The sequence below is a fragment of the Eumetopias jubatus genome, unplaced genomic scaffold (genome assembly GCF_037043125.1).
Source record: "Eumetopias jubatus isolate StellerSeaLion01/CBP00866 unplaced genomic scaffold, mEumJub1_p1.0 scaffold_1, whole genome shotgun sequence".
Classification (NCBI taxonomy): domain Eukaryota; kingdom Metazoa; phylum Chordata; class Mammalia; order Carnivora; family Otariidae; genus Eumetopias; species Eumetopias jubatus.
The window spans coordinates 56347646-56369783 of record NW_028274807.1 but is presented as its reverse complement, the minus strand read 5'-3'; positions in this window follow the sequence as shown (position 1 = coordinate 56369783).

The following is a 22138-nucleotide window of genomic DNA, read 5'->3' as shown; positions in this document are numbered from 1 at the left end:
GTCTAAAGGGTAAGAAACTGTAACTACTCTGTTGGCAGTCTGGAGGATTTAAAGGACTGGGAAGTCTGCACCTCCAAGTTTGTCTGGACAAAGGCTGCCTGAGCAGTGCCTGTCTACCAGATGTGGGTGGTACATAAGGAAAGCTGACCATAAACGTGTTCAAGGAGACTGGAAGGCTTGGACAAGCCCCACAGCTTAGCACCTTGAAAGACAGTGTCCATTACCGCCAGAAGTGGTGGAGAATAAATGGACATGGCCACAGAGCAGGACAGGCCTGGGAGCCTGTGGGAGCAGTGCCCGGCCCAGGAAGACAGGGTGGATTCCAGGGGGAGGACATCTGTGCGAGTGCTCAGCAGGAGCCGTCTGTGAGGACTTGACACAACTGTGGGTGTCTGTGATTCTTGGCCTAGAGCTAAGGACTGAACAGTCACAGTTGCAAATGTATAAAGGTAGATGGAAAGTTTGTCCAAAAAGCACCTAAAGAGCATGGAAGACATCCTTCTCCCACTTCACAGGTTGGCTTAAATCAGCTCTGTCTTCCTCCTGTGAAGAGCTTAGTGGGCAGAGTGAGGGTCAGCTGGGATGAGGGACTTGTGACTGCCTTTTTCCTGCTGAGGACAGGACATCAACTTTTGTAGAACACGGTGTCATAACAAAGCCTTTAAATGCTATCTTTTGCCCCAAATTTAATCTACTAGTGGAGATGCAACCCTTTGGAATTAAACATATAAAATTTAAATTTGAATGTTCTCTTGTGGTATAGTACCATCTTTTGACATGTAATCTGCACCACACTCTTTCACTAGTCATTATGTGTTAAATTATGAAGAGAAAAGATACAAAATTGAGCATACTTCCTACCACTAGGATACACTTGGTCCTAAGTAATCACAACATTTAAATGACTCTGATAAATCTTAAAATAGAATGAGTCATACCTGAGAATGCAATGAAGTGGTGGTGCCTTAAGGATGAGATGGTCAAACAGATGCTTGAGTTTCTGTACATTTGGGGAGGAAATGGGAGGCAAGTGGACAGAATGACTGTAAGGTGAGTGAGAGTGGTAACCTGTAGGTAGCTGGAAAAAGGGGGTGGATTTTATATTTATAAAGCGTAAAGGTCCCAAAGGGAAGTGGCTGATAAATGTATGTCTTCTAACATGTCTGGGGCTTCTCTGAAGATTAGGTCAGTCGTGAGCACAAAAGAGACATTACTTTTGGTGTAATTAAAAGACAATTAACACTAAGTGCATATGTAGCAGCAGAGGGAGTTGAGAGATGTTTAGCTCTGTTTATTGAATACATATTATGTGTCAGAATGTGATATGCTGGAGATTTAAAAAAGAAAAAAAAAAAAAGAATGCTTAAGATTGGATTCTTACTTTCCAGAAATTCTAGTTAGCTATTTTAGCTCTTGTAGAAAAATCGATTGCATGCAAATTTTTTCAATACAGAACAGTACTGTAAATGTATTGTCTCTTCCTTATGATTTTCTTAATGAACATCTTCTTTTCTCGAGCTTACTTTGTTGTAAGAACACAGTCTATAATACACAGAACATACAAAATATGTGTTAATCAGCTGTTTATGTTATTGGTAAGACTTCCGGAAACTAGTAGGCAATTAGTAGTTAAGTTTTGGGGGAGTCAAAAGTTATATGCATATTCTCAACTGTGCAGGGAAGTCAGTGACCCTCACCCCTGCATTATTCAAGGGTCAACTGTGTTTAAAATGGACTGCATGGGTGAAAGCCATACTCCTAAGAACCTCATCTGAGTATGGGTTTTGTTTCAGTCTAGAATCTCTGCTACCGGTTAATGTGGCATGGATCTGTGCTTATAGCTCAATTCTACAAGGAGCCACACGGCTTAAAGCACTAGCGTGAGTAACACAGTCTTGTTTGTGTCTGTTCACACATCTTCCTCCTGCCAACTGTAGGACAGCCTCCTTTTATACATAATGCTTTATATACATATTTTCTGCTGCTTCCGAGTAGTGACAGACTGTTTTGTGACAACACAAACACAAAATCTCTCCTTCCTTAACTCCCAGATGCTGTGAGGCTTAAAAGAGGCTGGGGAAAGGTAGCTGGCTGTCTCCATCAAAGGAAAGAGAAATTATCTCGAAACCAGTCGGGGAAATGCTGCAACAGCCGGCCAACTATTTTTGTGATGTAAAAAAAGACATTCCCTTCGTACTCTTGGAGAGGTATACTCAAACATGTGTGTCATCACTATTTATACGTGACCTTGGGCCTCGGCGGGGGGGGCCCACTCTGCTGTGTAAATTTGCAATTTTAAAATCTGCTGCTTATGAGTACCTGCTTTCTTTGACTCAGCGTGGAGAGACAGGCCGTTACTGGGCAATATCACTAGGTGACCAGAGAGAAGGTGACAGAGTTCAAAACTCCTTTTCTTATTAGGTAAAAACAGACCGCTAATTGTTCTGTGGCTTATTTCTTGGATTGTATGATATTTGTCAAAAGTTGTTTTCTTAGCTAACTGGTTACTGAGATCACTATTCTAAGTAAACAATATCATGAACTATAGCACCAACAAGAACAAAATCCCTGAAGCTTTAAATGAGGATGCAGCAAAGTCCTATAAATGGGTTTACTGCATAGCAAGACAGATTTCAGGTAAAACCAGATAGCTATTGATATTGTGTATAAGGCTCCAGTTCCCCATTTTTGCAGCCCTCCCCTGTACACTGTGTGGCCTACGAGTCAACATAACAATATTTAAGACAGGGAGATAAAATTTAAATGCCTCATATATGTATACTATTGAGATGTGGTTCTCAAATTAGGCAAAAGTAATGGTCTCAAGTTTAGACTTCCCTTACAGAGAAAAGACACAAACATCCAGAAAGTTCTAGGAGGTACCCATGCCTTCTCTTCCCTATATAAGTTTTCTAAATATTTATCTACACGCACTGTTTTATTTTTCTTGTCTACGCTTGCTCGTTTCACCCTAATCTGGCTCCCGCCTTCAACACTTGCCAAGATAGCTTTCTCAACTGTCACAGAAGCCCACCTAATTGCCAAACACCCCCTCGACCTCTCTACAGGGCCTGGCACTGTGCTCAATGGGATCGCCTTGACAGGCTCTCTCCCCCTGCTGCAATCTCCCAACAGGCCCTTCTCTAACAGAAGTAATCACACAGGTGGAGTCAGACTGTTCAAATAGCTACGTGACTGGGCAAGTTCCTTAAAAATGTGTGCCTCAGATTCTTCCTCTGTAAAATGGATGTAGTAGTAGTAATAACAATAACAACAACAATAATGATGGCTACGTATAAAGTTCTCGCGGGAGTTAAATGAGTTGATTCACGTAGAGGGCTTATGACCATGCCTGGCGAATGGTATCATCTTACTGTAGTTTGTGTTACTTTATTAAATGGAGTTTAGTTCTGAAAAAATATTATTCTTAAAAGTTGTTCTTTTTCCCTTGAGCGTTGTATCTCCTTCCTGTCTTATGCTTTTATCTAATTTATCATGATTCACAAATGTGACCCCTTTCCTCCTGGGCTCTACCATCATACCTCTAAGTTTGCCAGCTACCCTCTCACAGATGTCCAGTAGAGAATCAAACCCATATGCCAACACTAAGGTCTCTCATTTATCCATCCATTTACTATTTTCCAGACGTTGTGCTTGGTCCAAGAGCCCTGTTGGCCCAAGAGCCCAACCATCTCCTGGGTGGAATATTCTCATTATATCTCGATGTTTCTTTTCACTCAAGACTTTTGGATATTGCTCCACTGTAGAATAATGTTGCTGACAGTGTGTTTGAGGACAATCTGAATTTTTTCCTCTGGGTGACTCAGGTTTTTTTGTTTTGTTTTTGTGTGGGGCTTTTTTGTTTTGTTTTGTTTTGTTTTTTTGCATGGATGCTCAGAAAATTCTTTATTTTTTATATATTTTCAAAGTCCAGCAATTTTACTAGGATACATGTTGGTGCTCATCATTCTACATAAAATATTCTTTTCTGAGGCATGGTATGCTCTTTCAATTTGCAAATTCAGCTCCTTTTTGTTTCTAGAAAATTTCCAAATTTATACTTTAAGTATTTTTTTTTTTCTCTTGGAAGTTTGATTTTCTTCTTCGGGATAGTTGTATTCATGTAGTGTCTCCTTTTGACTGTCTTCCAGATCCCAGACTTTCTTTATAAGCCTTTACATCTTTATTTTTCTTACTCTTCTTAATTATTTGTTTTCATCCATATCTGCATAAATGTTGCCTTATTTATGTTAGGATTTTCCTTTCTTTCTACTTCTCTGGAAGCTTGTCTGTGCATATTTCATGTCCTCCTGTTTCATCTGAGTTATTGTAACTCTGCTGTGACTTTTCTTGATTTGTTAAGTTATTTAAATTCATGCAAGCCTGCTATACTGTGGCAATATTTTTCTGTCTGGTTTATTTTTCCTGTTCTTTCCCTTATCGTATTTTCCAATGGTTTCCAGTTCCCCCCTTTTTTTATTCCTCATCTCTCAATGTGATGAGCTTTAACAAAATAATTTTATTGCAGAACAGTTATTGAAAAGTGAGCCATGCAGGGTTCCCAGAGAGCACAAATTCTCCCCCATTCCCTCGGAAGTTCCTGATGACAGAGAGCTGTTTGAGCTTCATGAGCTGTTTCTCTCTTTTCTTCAGCTAGCGTGTTTTGCAGCTACGTGATTCAGAATCTCTTCCCAAACAGCATGTGCAAATCTCTGCCCTGTGCAAGAGCGAGCTTTCACGCTTGCCTCCCTTGTTGCTCTGGGTGCCACTTCAAAGCCCAGGGAAAATTCTATTGCCAGTTCCTGCGCAATGTTTTTATTGTTCCTGATGTGGATTCTGGGTTTTTCCTCAAGGTGTACCTTCTCCTGTGGCCAGCTATGCACTGATGGCTTGAGATCTTGAAATCATTTGCTCTAATCATCTTTTCTTTATTTTTTTTAAAGCTTTTATTTATTTATTTCAGAGAGGGAGACAGCGTGAGAGAGAGCGCGTGCAAGCATGAGCAGGGGGAGGGGCAGATGGAGAGGGAGATGCAGGCTCCCCGCTGAGCAGTGAACCTGATGTGGGACTCGATACCAGGACCCCAGGATCCTGACCCCAGCTGAAGGCAGACACTTAACCCGCTGAGCCACCCAAGTGCCCCCTAATCATCTTTTCATACCTACTTTACCTTCACTACATAGTTTCTCACATGTTATAGTTTAAGTTATAAGTATCTTCCATTTCTCTTAAAGGACTTTTATTTCTGGTTTTTTATTTGTTTGTTTTTTTTTTGACATGCTTTTTAAGAGATGAGGGAGACAGAACCACTTTTTTTCACCATTTAAAAATTGGAACTTAACATATATATATATATATGTAGAGAGAGAGAGAGAGAGATCTAAGCTATGTTAAGAAATACTATTTCAGAAAGACAGAAGGGTGGTTTTACCTCCTTTTATTAAGAACAGATTTCCAGTTCAATTCCAAAGTATACATTTGTCGTCCAATTAGAAATGCACAAAGAAAACATGTCATTGCAACAGACAAATGCCAATAATTTGGACAATAAAAATGTTGGCATTTAGCATTTATGAGCATGCAAGCCATCAGTTTGACACTTAACTGGATTTTAGCTGTAGATATTTTAACGAATTAGAGGATCAGGTTTTCTAAAGCAGCAATTTAAAAAATTCAGTTGCAAGTAAAGAAGTCAATTGGTATTCAAAGGTTTGTATATTACTATATACTAAGGATTGTGCTGAAATGGCAGCAAAGCAGGTGCATCATTTCCTGCAGTGGTAAAGTAGTTTTCTTTTTGTTAGACTGTCATAGACATTTGTAACATAAAGATCTTATTATATGCAGCACTAGTTTAATGCTATTCTATGGCCAGTGGGAATCCACTTCAGTATTTCAATCTCAGTTATATGTCATAGAGAATTTGCCTTTTCCCTGGCTTTGGTATCCATTGCATATTCATGGATGAATACAGAAAAATTATATATTTAAACTAAATACTGTGTTTTTATTTCCTCTATTTATGCTTGGGCTTGGAAGTGAGTGACTCTGACTCGTTGTGATGAGATCAGGATCTATGGGAACAAATGAAGAGGAAAAAAAGGGAGGAAACGCTACTTGATCATTTATAAAAATGGAGAACAATATTTTGGGGAAAAAGGGGGATTTGTTTTGAAGAGCTATTGCTTAGTGAGGTCCTATGTGTTTGGAACACACACAGTTATCTGCAAAAAAATGTTCTTATCTGAACAGTTCTTCCTTATCAACAGCAGAGGAAAAATTTCTTGTAGGGCACTTTATACCAACCATGAAATTTCTACAAGATCAAAGTTCAAAGTGTACTTCAAAAAGCATGGTATGGTTTTCCAAGGATTAGCTTTCACCATTCTCAGACTGATAGATTCTTAGAGGGTTATTGTGAGAAGGAACGTAGACAAAAACATGCCCCACAGAAACACTGTCTGGGGACAAACTGTCTCAGGAGATTAGTAACAGGCGACATGGAAACTTTAACCTCACGGTCAAAAGCTCCAATCTACCCTTAGTCATTAGTGGCTAGGAAATTATCAGAGTACAAATGCTGGCCGGTTTGCTAGGAGAAAGAAAGAAGGTGTCCCAACCTTGCTCTTTGAAAGTGTTTGTATCACAAATCCCAAACTGAAAATAAGAGGGGATTTACACACATATACAAGCACACATGCTCAAGCACACATAAACACATAAACACACACATTCACACAGCATAAGGATAGAATTGGAAGAATGTTCACAGGTATATTAAAAGTGTTCCCAAGCAGGAGGATTATAGGTGATGTTAAATTTATTTTTTTTAAGCCTTAACTTTATTTAAATTCAATTAGCCCACATATAGTACATCATTAGTTTCAGATGTAGCGTTCAATGATTCATCAGTTGCGTATAACACCCAGTGCTCATCACATCAGGTGCCTTCCTTAATGCCAATCACCCAGTTACCCCTTTTCCCCACCCAGCTCCCCTTCAGCAACCCTCAGTTTGTTTCCCAGAGTCAAGAGTCTCTCATGGTCTGCCTCCCGCTCTGATTTCTTCCCATTCAGGTTTCCCGCCCCTCCCCTATGATCCTCTGTGCTATTTCTTATATTGCACATGTGAGTGAGATGATAATTGTCTTTTTCTGATTGACTTACTTCACTTAGCCTAATCCCCCTCCAGTGCCATCCATGTCGACACAAATGGTGGGTATTCATCTTTTCTGATGGCTGAGTAATATTCTATTGTATATATGAACCACATCTTCTTTATGCATTCCTCTGCTGAAGGACATCTCAGCTCCTTCCACAATTTGTCTTCTTTTGCCAATTCTGATCTTCTAAATGTTATACAATGAAGTATATTCCTTTTTGTTATAAGAAAAAAAATAAAACAATTTTCTTTCTCAGGCTTAATTATTATAAAAGTAAAAGATAACTCTGTCATTTTCTCCACCTGTTTATCTGTTTCACTCCTGTCTTTAAAATACTGTGGCCAGTAACTCTTCCACGAAGCATTCAATCTTATCTCAAATAGCATTCCCAAAGCTAATCTTCCCAGCTTCCTTATTATTTAGTACTTATGCCTCCAAATCAGATATCAGGGTAGGTTAAATTGTCATACCTCCAGAAAGCTCCAAAGAACTATTCAACTATTTTTCACACTCAATATTAGTTTAGAAATTTCTCTTCCTTATATTCAACCTAGCTTATCTTTTTATAAAAAATGTACTTTTCAATGAGAGTGAGTACATGCTCACTTAAAAAAAAAAAGAAAGGTTATAGTGCAAGACTGATAATGAAAAACAAAACAAAACAACACAGCAGGCTTTTGTGTTACCTCTTCACAGCTCTCATCTTGCTCCTCAGATATTAATATTCAACATAGATTTATTTATTTACCAAGCAAATAGCTAACGAAGGCCTACCATGATTCAGCACTGTTCTAAGTGCTATGCATTGGCAGTGAGGAAACACTTACATGTCCTTTCTAATATGGAGTGTACATCCTGGTAGGGGAAAAGACAACAAACCAACAAATTCATGAGTCCTAAGTATGAACTGTATTTTCCATTGGAGGTGGGAAGCACTAAGAAAAAAACAAGGCAGAGAAGAAAATATGAAATATATGGAGGTGGGTGAACTATTTGGTAGATTGTACAGGGAAGGCTTCATTGAGGAGCGACCTCTATTGCTTTAGGAAAGTCAGAGGCTTAGTCAGGGGGCTATCTAGAGGTGGGAGGTTTCTGGACAACAAATGCAAAGGCACTGAGGCAGAAGCAAGGCAGATGATTCAAGGAAACTTCAATCATTCATGCTCCCTTGGTGTTTCTCTACATAGCTAATCAGTATGATTTGCTAATATTCGACATGTTGGATTGATTCTCACCAGTGTGAGTCATTGGCTCTCTGCTATACTGTTTCCCCATCCTACTTGTCTTCCCTTGGCCCCTAGCACAGTAATATTAGAATATGTGGTTAAGCTGATTGTCAGTTTTTACATTATTTTGACTACGCGATAACATTCATAATAACTAACAGACCACACCACACTTTCTTTTTTTACATGAGTTAATTTTTCTAAAATTAATGACTACCTTCTTCATTGGCCTGGCTGATGATGCAACTGTGATTAATATTTTCCCAAATACTTCAGTATCCCTATTTAATGCCTGCCCATCAGTATTGCTTATGATTGACTGCCCCAGTCTTTTCTTTCTTTCTTGTCAGGGAGACTCTTGCTCCTTAGTCCTGCTCCCACTCAGCAGTTACCTTTTTTTTTTTTCTTCATTCTGGAATTCCCTTTGCTAAACACCCATGTTGAATCTCTTGTTACCTGGATCTCAACTTCTCTTTCCTGGTATTTCATGTTTCTTACTGAACTATCCAAATCAATTTCTCTTCTTTGTTGTTGGCTGATGTTTGCCTTTGTTTGTGCAACTACCCTTTATTATTCGTTATTTATGTTTGAGTTCAGTTTCCTGTTTGTTTGTTTGTACTCTGGGTAGTACCCTAGGTGACATAGAATTTAAAAGACTCTATAAAAGCTTATGAAACAAGAAGCCCTATAGTAGTTTGACTCCATGTCTGGTTAATCTAATGGGTCAATGACATCATCATGGATACAGATTTTGGCTATCTGCCCTCTTACAATTTTGATATCTTCAGTTATGGTCACAGCTGTATTTAATAGCACTAGGCATCACCAGCATACAAAGGAAGAGAAAGACACATTTTTTTTTCTTGTGTCAGTATCCAAAAGCCTTAGGAACTTCCTCTCTCAGATGAATTAATTAGTTTATCCAGAGAAGAATCTTCTAATCCTCACCAGTGATGGGGAATGGTCAGGTAGTAGGGTAGTAGGATGATGTGTGTTAAAAGCTTGTCCTTTTAATGGGAAAAAAAAGTCTGAGAGTCACACAGTTCAATATATATCAACTTTCACTTAAATCCTCTGTTTTCTTCCAATACTTCACCTCAGCTGTTCACTATACCTAGTGTTCCTCATTCCAGAGCATTTCAGAGTGAAGTTTTGTAGAGAATAGACTCCTGATCACCAGCCTGGAAAAAGGGATTATTCCTCTAATTGTTCAGTTTTGAGGGTTTTGAGGGTTGCGGCCTTTGGAGTCCACCATTCCGTGTAAAATGTTTGTGTGTACATAATTTTTAACTTCTTTGGGATATATTCTTAGGAGTGCAATTTGTGGGCCTATGATTGTCTCATCTTTAAAAAATTGCCAAATGATTTTCCAGAGCAGTGGTATCATTTTACATTCCCACCAGGAATATATGTGAGTTGCAGTTTCCTTATATCCTTACCAACTTGAGGTATTGCGGTTCTTTTAAAATTTTAGTTGTTCTAAAATATATGGAGTGATGTATCTCTTCATAGTTTCAATTTTCATTTTCACAATGGCCAATGATATATATTGCCATCAATATTTTAACAGTTGAGGGATAATAGAGCAGGGTGCTACTCTTTATTTTTTTCAGTCTATTATCCCTCAATTGTTTACACTGAGTAGTTCCTATCATTCTACCTTTGAGTTTATGGATTTTTTTCTCTGTCCCTTCGATTCTGCTGTTGGTCCATCATTGAACTCTTTATTTTGATTCATTTATTTTTTGTTTCTAAAATTTTCATTTGATTCTTCTTCATATCTTCTGTTTCTTTGTTGAAGCTATTTTTTTTTTTAATTCAATAGTTACAAGCACTTTTGAAACTGCTTAACAAACTGGTTTTATGGTGGCTGCCTTAAAACCTTCATCAGATATTTCAACATGTTGGTGTTGGTGTCTGTTGATTGACTTGCCTCATGAAAGTTGAGATGTTCCTGGTTCTTAGTATGATGAGAGGTTTTTTATTCTAACCTTGGGGATTTGGGGTTTTGTTTTGTGAGATCCTGGATCTGATTTAATCTTTTTATCTTTTGGCAAAAAGCCACTCTGTTTACTGTTTATATGTAAAGTGAAGGTCTGGTAGGGATGAAAGCTCAGTTCACCATTCTATACCCCACTGATAGTACCATGGTGAAGGAAGCAGAATGACAGCTAACATCACCCTGCACCATCTCAGTCCACCTGTTTCTGCCTTGTGTGGGTAGGACTTTGGTTTTGCTTTTGGTACCACTGGCACTAATTGAGTGAGGGGGAAGTAAGAGGTTGACTTGCCCAACCTTCCCGATGTTGGATATGAGGCCAGAACTTCAGCTCCCCAACAATCCCAACTGATTCTGCAGGGTAGGGGCAATTTCTCCTTTGGTATTTGGCTGGGTTAGGGTGTATTTTGTTAAAAAGGTTTTCTGTACTTCTAGGTTACTCGTTCTCCGTCCTCTGGTTAGAGGATGCAGGCTTTTCTTAGAGCTTGCTTTCTTGTCTGTGTCTGCTGGCTGTTCTGGGTTATAGGTCTCTCCAGTGTCCCATCCAGGGTATATGAAAGGCAAAAAGAAAACCCTAGGAACTCATCACCCTCATGACCACATTGTTCTAAAAGTCCCATGACCCCTATCCAGTTTACTTTCTTCCTTTACCTTTCAGAATCTTTTTACGTTTGCTTATTGTACTAGGTTCAGGATAGCACAAAGTAGGCTATCTCATCCTGGCCTGAACCAGAAGTTCTGGAATTCACGCTTATTATATAATATTAGTCCATTCAGTTGACAGGCAATATTGAATTGTGTTACCCGTCCATACATTTATTCTTCCTTCATGCCATTCTTTATCCACAATATATTTGATGTGTGTTGAGTACGTATATGTACTATTCTGGAAGCACTTGGGCATGGCATGGGAAACATGAATACCAAGACTCACGAGCCCCCAGACAAATCCACACTTTATTGTAGAAACATCATTGAAAAAGTGAATTAAGTTCCACATAGAGGAACAAAAGACACATCAGTATTGGGTTTGTTTATATGCATACTTTCTGTGTATAATAACCAATAAACATTGTCTTGAAAGGGAAGATTATTTGTAAAATGTAAATGTGTGGCACAAAGGATTGGTGTGAAAGATTCAAAGTTCTCCTACGCACTAGTTTTGGTGATCGTGATTATGTAGATTCACTTAAGTATTCTCTGGGTATCGGACTTCCACCTGAGTCACCCTACCCCACTCCCCACCTCCAGCCCTGGGAGTGTATTTTGAAGTTTTCTGAAAGCTCTGAAACATCTGGGCACTCTTAGAATGAGGGTTACAATCCGTAAACAGTATTTACAAAATGCTTTATCTTGAATATTTTAATTCCTCGATTATTTCATTTTCTCCACTGGCAGATTTTTTATCATAGCTTTGGTGTCTCCCAAGGCATGGGGCACAGGGGGAATCACCTTGCTTGCTGTACTTCAGTGACAGCCACAGACAATTACAAACTCTCAGGGCAGATATACTAAGCCAACCAGAATGTCATAAATTGCATATATGAATTGCCCAGGGGCCCCTGATTAAGTCTGCGACAGAGCTGAAAATAAAACTCCTGACTCTTCCCATACAACTGCCTTGCCTCTCTGAATTAGTCTCAATACCCTGTTCTTTTACTATCCTGGGTATCTCCCTTTGCTATTCTCTTCAGCTGTCTCCTCTAATCTTTTCTGCAGGCTCAGTAACAATCTCCATTTTTTCCTGACTTTGTTAACAGGTGGTACCAAAGATACATATGTCATTATGCCATGGACATAGATGTCTTCTTAATTTGCTCTCTCTCCTACTATTATGCGGCTGACATACAACACACACACACACACAAGCACACAATTTTTCTTTGTATTTTTTGAATGTATTATAATAAAAATCCTACATTTGTGTTGTGTTCTGAGGAGGTTTAGTCTCTAAAGATGGTCCTTAAACTGTTCTATGGCAAAAAGTTCACCTACTATAGTTCCTGGAGATTAACGGTGCACATTAGTACTATTAAAGAAATCCTATTTTGTTTCACCCTGTTTTTCAAACGTTCTGACGAAGATAAATTTTTATAATATCTAAAAAAATTGTTTCCTATGGAAGCATTATTTTTACACAGTGTAGTGCATTAATCTCAGGATAGTTTGTCTGGCTTTGACAAATACAAGCTTCTATGTAATCCACATTTCCTTATCATGATAGAAAACATTTCATCATTGCAGAAATTTTCTTCATATTCCTTCCCAATCTTTGCAAGTCCTGATGAATCCATGAATCTGTGTTCTGCCATTCTATTATTTTTATCTTTTTCATATTAAGGGAATCATATACAGTCTCTGTCTAGCTTCTTTTGATCAGCATAGTGCTTTTGAGAGTCAGTCATTTTTTATATTTCAGTAGTTCAATCCTATTTCTCAATAGTATTTTATTGTACATTTCAGTTTGTTTATTAATTCTCCTCTTGATGTGAACAAAGATTATTTCCACTTTTTGGCCATTATAAATAAATCTGTTATGAGCATTCTTTTTTTTTTTTTGGTAAAGATTTTGTTTATTTATTTGACAGAGAGAGACACAGCGAGAGAGGGAACACAAGCCGGGGGGAGTGGGAGAGGGAGAAGCAGGCTTCCAGCCGAGCAGGGAACCCCTTGCGGGGCTCCATCCCAGGACCCTGGGATCATGACCTGAGCCGAAGGCAGACGCTTAATGACTGAGCCACCCAGGCACCTCATGTTATGAGCATTCTTGTACAAGCTTTCTGTGGACATATGGTTTTCTTTCTTCAGATGAATCCTTAGGAGTGGATTTGATGGGTCATAGGATAAATGCACATCTAACTTTTTACAAAACTGCAAATTTGTTACCCAAATTGGTAGTATCATTTTACACTCCCACAGGGGCATGAGGGTCTGTGACTATAAATATTTAAAAATTTTTTTTTGTCAAAAACCTAGTAATAGGCAGAAGTATACAGCTTGAAATGCTGCTACAGGGTTAGTAGAAATGGGTATGGTAAAAAGAGGTGAGAGAAATAGCCCACTTTTCTGTAGTCTGATTCAGGGAAATTCAGCTATCTCTCCTTAGTTTGTTCTATTCATGACTCAAAGTTTTGTTAAGGTGCAATTGGTCTCTGGTGGCTGAGAGATTTTAGGTATTTCTAGAGTGTCCAGATGATTTCACTGTAAAATGTTCCCCAATTAGATTATGAAAATTGGTGCAAAATTTCTAGTCTAAGTTTATTCCTACATAGTAGGTTGGTAGTTACTTTAGAAATTCAAATTTCAGGTCTATATTAAAATAGCAGGCACTGAATGACAATAAGAGGTGGGATACCGAAAGTGGGGAAATTTTGTTTTTGATTTTATGTATTGAGACTCCATGGTATTCTTACAATGAAGTTTAAGTTTGGGAAACATTATTTAAATCTGAACTATTTGCAGGGCAGCTTGGCTAACAACATTTCAGACAGTTCTGTTGAAGCATTTTAAAAACATGTGTGCTTGGGAAGATCATATGCACGATAATCATATGTTTATGTTCATGTCTGTTTACACAGGGAATAAGGTACGGGTAGGTTGAAAAAGGGTCCACTGAATATTTTATTTTTATTTATTTTTTATTTTTTGAATGTTTTTTTTTTTTAATTTTTTTTCGGTTTAGTAGACAGAATGAGAATATGATGAGTCACAACTAGTAAGTCACTCACACCCACTTTGACCCCTAAAACTGTCTAAACATTTTATGACATATTTTCTATTTATAGGTGCATATAATGGTAGAGTAGGGAAGAGCTTTAAAAACATCCAGTTAAAACTTTCATTTGAGGCTTAAATTTCCTCTACACCATTTTCTGCAGTTGTTTACCTTCAAAAATGGAAGATTTGCTTCATTGGGCATAGAGAAGGTCTATGGAATATATATTTATTGAATGGAAATCAGCTTTGCTATTCTTTTCCCACTCATATCAGTCATGCTTCCTTTTTTATTCCAAGACAAAAGAAAACACAGAGAATGTGCATAATGGCAAAAGGCACACTTCCTACCTGGTACTAAGCTTGGCTCAAGAAGGGGAGGCTGTTTAATGCCTTTCAAAGTAGAAAGCACAGGTTAATGCAGATGGAAAGCACCATAGTGTCTTCATCTCAAGGTCACAATGTCACAGCCACCAAGATGCCTTCTTTTCTGAGGTTCCTTAGTGTGAGGCCATCAGCAGAGTCTCATTGACTTGAACTTCACACTACATCGATTGCCAGTTGGTCACAGCCCACTCTTCAGTTTTCAGATACTGCATCAGACTGTTACTGCTTTTGTTTTCATTTGTTATTATTATAATGTATTATTGTGAAATATTTTCTTCTTAGAACAAATGATTATTTTAGGAATCACAATTTCTCGCCAACTCAAACTAACATTCCAAATAAATGCATTTTCTTTTTTTTAGTCAGACTTATTTTAAAGAGAAAGGATGTGGGTGTCAGAGAATAAGAGGCTGTCCGAGAATTTCTCCCAAAGTGGTTTTGTTAATAAAGTCAGAATTTCTGTTTCTCTAGATACAGAAACTGCTCATTGCTAAAATTATCATGAGCCTCTTATTATCTTGTAAACATTTAGATTGCTTTGGAAGGGATGGAGGGTAAAGAAAGAATGAAAGCAAAAGCTAGACGTTACAGGTCGCCATTTGGTTCCAGTTGAGCTTTGCTTATGTAACATAGGCTGGGGGACACTGGAGCCCCTTGTGGTCACACATCAGACTTTTATGTGGTTGTGGTAGACAGAAATCTAAGATGCCCCCAAAGATTCTGAGCCCCCTAGCGCACATGTCCGGTCTAACTCGAGGGACTGTGACTATAATTCATTTCACTGTGGTGATTAGGCTATGGAATGTAGCACAGTTGACTTTGAGGAAAGGAGATTATCCAGGCAGGCCCAACTTAATTACATAGACCCTTTAAAAGCTGAGCATTTTCTCCAGCTGTTCACAGAAAAGTTAGAGACACACTCTCGCTGATCAGGGGAAAAGCAATTGTGAACTGCTTATGGAGGCCGCATGGCAAGGAACTGCGGGCAATCTCTAGGATGTGGGAGTGGTCCCCAGGAGAACGTCAGCAGGAAAATGGGGACCTTTATCCTAGAACTGTAAGGAAATGGATTCTGCCAACAACCAGTGAGCTTGGAAGGGATTCCGAGCCCCAGATGGCAGTCCCATATGACCGACACCTTGATTTCAGCTCCTTGAGACACTGAGTAGAGAATCGAGCCATACCACACCCAGACTTCTGGCTTATAGAAACTGAAATAATAAATGTGTTGTTTTAAATCGCTAATAGAAAACAAATATAGTGAGACAATCAAAATGAGTTGGTTAATTTCTATGAAGATGATTAATCTTATTATTCAGAACTTTTATTTAAAGCAGAAAATCATGATAAGTGATATAGACAAATACAATTTTTTAAAACTAAATACATGTTTGTTCACTTTCTGATTTTTGCCATAGGATGAACTGATTCTTCAATCAAAATTTCAATTGTCTTTTTATATAAATTACAAGTATCATGCTCCCTCTATATTTTCTAGCTTTGTGTTCTTTCAAGTGGACAAGACCTTAAAGGCAGTTGTGTAACAGTCCGATTACAAAATCATTTTAAATGTGAATTCTTCCCCCATCCCTACCTTCAATCTTTTCAGTTGTCTGGATCACACCTAGTTCCATAGCAATCATTTAAAGATTTACCTTTATTAAGTTTTTTTAATTAATTTTCATTAATCCAACATTTGTCCCTACTGTAATTTCAGTGCTTTATATCATTTAGTTATTTATTTTTATCAACACATGAAACTGGCATAAATAGGTCTGGAAACAAATGCAGATGACTGGTATGCGTTTAACTTAGTAGAAGTCCATTAGTGCAGGTACCCTGGCCTCTTGGCTATCGCGTTCACTGTACGAAGGCTCTCAGGAGGAAGAAAGTGTACAAGGAATGGAGAATGTCACTAATTAAGCCAACTTTGACTTATATCTGGCAGGTAAATGAAATGGAGGTACTTTAGGGTACTTTCTATTAAACACATGTATATAATTATCAATACCATATTTATTGCTTTCTGAGGTTCATCAAAATTAGAGTGTAATAATATTAGCCTCCCCAGAATGCAGCCGCCTAGAGGCTCTGGATTATTTAAATGTGGACACAAAAACACTTTGTCAATATAAAAATCATTGAATCCTGAGGGTCAAGTGAATATTCATTTTCACATGCTCCCATCTCAAGCACAGGTAAGCCTGCGTTTGAATCGACTCTCTGGCTCTGTGGTTTGGGATGTTACCTAATCATTCTAAAACTCCATTTGCTTCTTTCTAAAATGGGGTAATACAACCCCCCAGGGTTGTTGTGGGGGTGAATAAATTAAGCGGAGAAATACCTGCCATGTGTTAGGTGCTAAGCAAATATTACTTCCCTTCCTGTTTGGACTTCCTTGTTATGGTGAAATTGTCTTTGAGTATTCGATTTGCAAGGTGGGGGTTATAACCACCTGTAATCCTGTAATTCTAATTCTTCCATACTTTGATGTATGGCTATTTGCTGGATGCGTAGAGAAAGCTATTTATGAGTATCATTAGGCATCCGCTAAGAATTGACTTACAATCCCCAGATTTAGTACCAACAAATCCACAATACTCTATCAATCTTGTTCCCAATTTTTAAATGATTATTAATACATCTTCCTAATAACATAACAACAAGAAAATTCAAAATTGGAACAATTACCTGCTATCTCCCTAACCAAATATAGTAACTGTTTCTATGTTCCCAACTCCATCTGGGTTCTTACAAAATGGTAATTGTAGTTTTTAAAAAACATATCAATCATGACTTTCTGCCCACTTTTCATCACATTATGGAACGCACCTTAATGGTCATTAGAAAAACTAGATGAGCTGAGCGTTATTCCTGTTGGTACTGTCAGTCAGTAAGATGTTTCCAACTCCCTTCTCCCAGGACTCCTCCATCGTTCTCGCTGCCAGATTTAGGGCATATGCTGCTAGAGGGAATTTCTAGGTGAGATGCAGAGCACAGGACTAAACTGAGTGTTTTTCTCTCTTCATGTTGAAATATGCATTTAACATGCCACCAAAGATTTGTTTTAACAGTTGGTTTTGGTGAGTGTATTAAACTTCTAAGCCAAATTAATGACAATTCTCAATATATCTAACTTAGTTTTGCCCTAATTTGATCACCATGGAACCAAAGTTGTCACAAACTAAATGGGCTCTAGATAGCATGTACATCATTGGTGAAAAATGTGTGTGGTATGTGACCAAGTCTTGTAAACTTAAACTTGTACCAACAGAAAAGCTTGTTCCTTGCTGACACTGATTTGAAGCCTCTGATAGACCACTTGCCTCTACCTGAAAGCATAGTGACCACGTTGGTGTTGGACAGAGCTTGTTTGAGAAAATGAAAGGCAAGCTAAGGGCTCTTGCCTCACCAAATGACATGCAGATAAAAGCAGATACTGTAGTGAAGATTTTCTGTAACTGGGAAAATTGACACTTTTCGGGAAGGTAGAAAAGATGATGGGGGTGAAGTGAAAATGAATTGGGAAGTCGAGAAAGAAAGGAGGAAATGGATTAAAATGTATAACTGAAAAGTAACACAATCTGAAAAGCAGTTTTGAATCTGTACTTTTTATTGGCATGTGGTAATTTACTTGACTATTGAAGCTCCAAATGGAGGCTAAGGGTCTCAGGTCACACCTGTTGCACTGAGTGAGGTTCATGATATATGTCTGAGTGACCTTTCAGGGCATGCCACAGAGACATCAGTTCTACCGAAATGAAACATAAATATACTCCTCCTCTTTGGCGCACACACACACACACACACACACACACACACACACACACACCACCCCAAAACCTTTTTATCTGTGAGCTTCCAACATTTGGGTTGGCACCTGTTAGTCCAGCTGTAGTGTCTTTACAATAATGTCTTTGCTAATAAAAGATGAACAAAGTCAAGCCCAAACTCAGCTGTTTCACAATTTAAGTTTTACTCTATTATCACTCCCTATTCTTTCATTTATTGAAAATACATTTTGAACATCAACTACATGCTCTTCCATTCTTGGAAAAACAATCGGAGCAAAGGAAGTGAGACCTCTTGGAGCTCGACTTCTAGTTGGGAGAAATAGGCAACCAATTTTTGAAAAGTGAGTAGATTGTCTCTCTGGGGGCTAGAGAGTGACAAGATGGAAAAAAGTTGCTTTTTTTATGCAGCACAGTCAAAAAGGGCCCTACCTGATCAAACGTCATTCAAGTAGATAAGCAAAAGCAAGTGAAGGAAGAAGCCAATGGAATAGCTCTGGAAAGAGTATCTCAGACCGAAGGCTTAGTGGGTACAAAGACTTTAGCTGGGTGTGTGCTTCTTGTGTAAAGGAACAACGAGAAAGCCAACATGGCTAGGCCAGAATAAAGGAGCATGGAAGAGAAGGGTAGGAGATAAAGTTAGGGAGGTAACAGATCATCCACAGTCTTCCGGGCCTATGTAAGGAATTTGGATTTTTTGGGTTTTTTTGCATTTTTTAGACTTTGTATGTTTTTCTGAGTGAGAGAAAAAGAAAAGCCATCTAAGGTTCTGGCAAAGGGATATGAGCTGACTTAGAACTGGATGTTGAGAACAGAGAGTGAATTGTGCTAGTATGACCTGTACGTACGTAAGTGAGGGAGACAAGCATCCAGGTGTCTTTGAGAGTGTTTGAGACAAATAAGTGGATGTTAAATTGCTGAAAGAAGACAATTTTCACCATCCTTATAATAAAAATATCAATGGTGTGTATTTCCATGATAAAAGACAAAAGCACTCTAGAAATTAGCCTTGAAAAGTATATTCCTATACAAAGACAAACTTTCAGTTTTGACACGTGATTTCCTTACTTCAGTGATACTGAACTCTCAAGTGCATAAGATTGTGCAAAAACCTTCTGGAATTAACTACTCGCTTTCTGGCACAAACTTGTGAGGAAATGCAGGTAACAATCTAACAGGTCTAACGCTGGTCTAACGACCAGCACCTCTTCTTCATTCACTCAAATGAATCCATTACTTCTTCTTGCCTCAGCTGCCCAGTTTCTCTAAAGTAAATAAAAACTCTGTTCCAACCGGCCTAGTAAAAGTCTCAAAAACTTGCTTCATCCTTGAGCATGCACTATTTGGAAAACATTAAATCCCTAAACATTTTCAACTCTTGGAAGTCATTATATGAATAACGATCGATGGTTTAAAAAAAGCAAAGAAATACCTGACAGAGGGCTGTTGCTACTGTGGTGGAATTAAGAAATGAGGGGGAAAAGTGTTGTCAATTGTTCCATGCAAAGTATGTAATATGCTAGAGATATCACTGAAGTAAACATGTCTTCTGGTGAATATTAAGTATTTTTTAAGTGATTGAAGGATATGCTAAATGTTCAGCTTTTGACCAGATTTGGACAATACAGAATTATCAGAATTTAGTGTTGACATGGCCTCCAACCCTGAGGCATTATGCTGAAATATAACAAGGAGTCCTAGGTTAGTACGTTCCAGAGAGCTTGTTTAGGAGTTCTCTCCATGTGTGACTTACACATATGCATGTATACACACGTAAATATACAAAATAATTTCACACACTGTAAAAAAATTTTAGACAGCTACTTTAAATCCAGGCTTCCTCACTGACTATTGGTTCTGTCTTACCCTCGTGGGATGCTCAGAGACCTAACAGGAACCCAATTCTGAAGTCAAAAGGAAGGCTTATTCACTAAGTTCTCAGTTATATTACATAAGAAATATGACTACGATTCAACAAATAAATGTGAATGCAGTTTTGATTGTAATTCATGAATGTCCTATTCCCTGAATTTCCTTAGCCTAGATCCGACACACGCTGAGTGAAAGGTAAAGTCTGAGGAACATCTGCATTCATAGAGCATCACTGGAACTTTCTCCATTTCCTGTCTGACAAAGATAATGCCTAATGCAGTGTTGGATGAGGTACCAATAACCACTGCCCTGAGGGTTGTCTTGTCAAGCTAGGTCTTGGTGCCTGGACTGGAGGAACAGAGAGCCTAGGACTCAGTCCTGTCTATTCAGTTGCTGGTATTTTCCCGACATGGGAAGAGAGTAAGGTGTGCAGTCCTACTCAGGTTGAATTCAATAGGAAATGGTGGCAGGTAGCAGGCTCTGTCTGGCAAGGGAAGAAATGAGTGGGACTGGAAGGAGATGCAATGTATTTGAGAAAGGGGCTCCACACCCCTACAATCCACTCCATTCCCTACTTCTTCATCCCTCTTTTCCATAAATAAAAAAGGATAGCCTTTTCTTCACTGGTTTTTCCTATTTATTAGTGTTCCTGTCAACCTTCCCTAATCCAACGAATCTAATAAACCCACAAATGGTGATATGATAAAGCATGTTAAATGGTTTGTGCATTTAAACGTTCTCTCAGATAACATTTACTTAAACGTAAATCCAACCTCTGTAAATATGTGTTAACCGAAGAAGTGATTCAGATTTGAACCCCCATGGTAAAATGGTTAGGAGACAGCATTTTTGAAAGTTCTTATTTTAGTGCAGCTGCCTTCATCAACTACAAGAATACTTCTTCAAAGATCTAAGTGAAAGATTTTCCAAATGTTATATAGTTGATCCTTCCCTGAACAATGCAGGGGTTAGGGGTACCAAACCCCCGCACAGTCAGAAATCCACATATAACTTTTGACTCCCCCAAAACTACTACTAACCACCTACTGTTCACTGGAAGCTTTACTGATAACATAAACAGCCAATTAATACATATTTTGTATGTTCTACGTGTTATATATTCTATTCTTTCAATAAAGTAAGCTAGAGAAAAGAAAATATTATTCAGAAAATCATAAGGGAGAGAAAATACATTCATAGTACTGTACTGTATTTATTGAAAAACATTCCACGTAGAGGTGGACCTGAGCAATTCAAACCTGCATTGTTCAAGAGTCAACTTTAGTCAGTAAGAATCACCTGGAGAAGTATGCAAATAGCCATCACTCAGCTATAAAACAATTAAAACAGAATATCTATTCATACACTCAATAACATGGATGCGTCTAAAATATGCAATGTTGAAAGAAGCCTATCAGTTACAAAAAAGAAAAATACCATTTATTCCACTTGTATGTACTTTAAGATAAGGCAAATCGTGGTATTTTTCCTCTGGGTGTGTTATTACCTGAAAAGCAGCATGAAATATCTTTTTAGAGTAATGGAAACTTTGCTATATCTTGATTCTGAATGGCAGTTACATGGGTATATTCATATGTAAATATTCATCCAGATGCAGCACTACAGATTTCTGTACTTTACTGTTATGTTACAGTTTTAAAAATCACTTGCGGTACTTGCTAAAATAGACATTCCTGGGCTCTCCCGTGGGTATGACTCAGCAGCCCGGTAGTCCCAGGAATCTATATTCTTAGTAAGCCCTAGTCTATGGACCACATTTTCAAAAACCACAGGGCTAAAAGAGGGACTGTATACCTCCAGTGAGAACTCAAGGCTAGTCTGGGTTCTCTAGTCCTTCTAACTTGATAGCTGTATTATGATGTATGAGCTCATACAGTTTCAGCTGAATTCTTTTTTATTGTGAATCAAATCATAATTCTATTACTAAATTACTATTTTTTTTTCATTCAAGTCAGCAAGAGGAAAG